Source organism: Chaetura pelagica, unplaced genomic scaffold (genome assembly GCF_000747805.2).
Source record: "Chaetura pelagica isolate M959 unplaced genomic scaffold, ChaPel_1.0 scaffold221, whole genome shotgun sequence".
Taxonomy (NCBI): Eukaryota; Metazoa; Chordata; class Aves; order Apodiformes; family Apodidae; genus Chaetura; species Chaetura pelagica.
This window is the reverse complement of record NW_009952533.1, coordinates 7,230,015-7,231,615: the sequence shown is the minus strand read 5'-3', so window position 1 is coordinate 7,231,615 and position 1,601 is coordinate 7,230,015. Positions and strand designations below refer to the sequence as shown.

The 1,601-nt window shown below is 50.6% G+C and overlaps 1 protein-coding gene across 1 annotated transcript in view; it reads left to right on the top strand.

Annotated features, from left to right (window-relative positions):
- The window catches only part of TBC1D9 (TBC1 domain family, member 9 (with GRAM domain)), a 72,654-nt gene that overhangs the window by 500 nt on the left and 70,553 nt on the right, over positions 1 to 1,601 (top strand). The window lies entirely within an intron of this gene.

Below are 1,601 nucleotides of genomic sequence, written 5' to 3'. Positions count from 1 at the left end.
GGCCGGAGGGATTGTCTTTTTTTTTTTTTTGCATTGAATTAGTGAAAAGCAAGACTGGAGAGTTTTTCTTTGCTCTCCCGTAAGTGGTCACCCTCGCACACAGCCCAGAGTCCCCGGTGTTTCCACCAGATGATGAAGCAGGCAGAGCCCTGTTGGGCTTCTCCCCATGGCCACGGTATCGGTGGGGAAAAGCTCTCTGTCCTCAGCAGGCATCAGGAAGGGCAGGGGATTCCCCAGATGAGCCCACCCAGGTTTGGGGTGAGTCGGGCAGGTGTTGGAGCAGCGCAGCACCTTGGAGGAGGAGCAATGGTGGCTGGAGGTCACTCAGCTGAGGGGCTGCAGTCAGCCCTGACAGCCACTTGGAGAGGTCCCCCTGGTCATCCGGGGTGGACTTGCAGAAAAGCCCAGAGGAACTGTAAGTGCGACTGTGTTTTTGCTTGCTGGTGTGTCTGTCCGGCCCAGTAGCCAGCAGATCTGGTGGAGGGGAGCAGAAGTGCTATCACGGATCATAGACAGGAAAAATTAAGTGAAACCCAGCAAGGACACCTGCTGATGGTGGGTTTTGCAGCCAGTGAGCAGCAGGACAGGGACAAGAAGGAGGCTGGACACCACTGCTGCAGCCCCCACCACAGCCAGACCTCCTGGATGAAGGTTTTTGGGCACTACATGTTAACTACGTTTTAGCTAGAAGGGGTGTTTTTAAAGAAAACCAGTTCAATTTCTGTTTGTGCACATGCTTACACAATTTAAAAGTGGGTTATTTTGGCATGTCTTTGGGTACAGATCAGTCTGTGGAGAAATTGACCCAGGCATGAATTGCAGGAGTTGCACTGCATGGGTAATTGCACTTGAGCAGGAGTGGGAGTTTGGAGTAGGGGGAAATCCCAATTGGATCATGATGCCTATTGTAGAATGCTGAATCTCACATCTTATTCTAGCCCAACCATGAGGAACCATGGGTTTCACACAGACACCAATACCTGGACACAATTCAAACAAAATCCAGATGTGCTGCAGTGGTGTTCTTCATCTCAGCCAACATCCTTACCTGTCCAGGCTGGGATCTACAGCTCCAGGGTACAACACACGCTGGTGGTACAGCTCCAGGGTGTGAGTTACTTCACCCCCGCACACATCTGGGTGTGCATTCACCTGCAGAGAAATGCTTGGCAGCAGCTCCCTTCTCCCAGCAGTGCTGCCTGGGAGCATGGGAGGTTGTGCCCACCCAGGTGGCTCCAGAGAAGATTTGGGGAGGCAGGAGATAAGTCTTGCTTTTAGCCTGGCTTGGGTGGGAGAGTCAGAAAATACTGAGGAGTGGATGAGGAGAACAGCACAAAGGTGTGTTGTTTACAGTGCTGCTTTGATGAAAGTGGTGGTTTTAAAATAATTGTCCTAAAAGACAACAGAAAGGTGGATTTTCTTACAGAAAATGGACCCTGACTTTCAGCTGTGAAGCTGCTCTGATAAGGATCCTTAAGTGCTGAGGAAAAAAAATTCTCTATTTGCTTACTTACAGTGAAGACCTAAACACAAGCAGCTGCCCAGATTCTCCTGATGTGTGTGATGCCTACTTAGCAATGACCAGCCTGGGTCATTCCTGC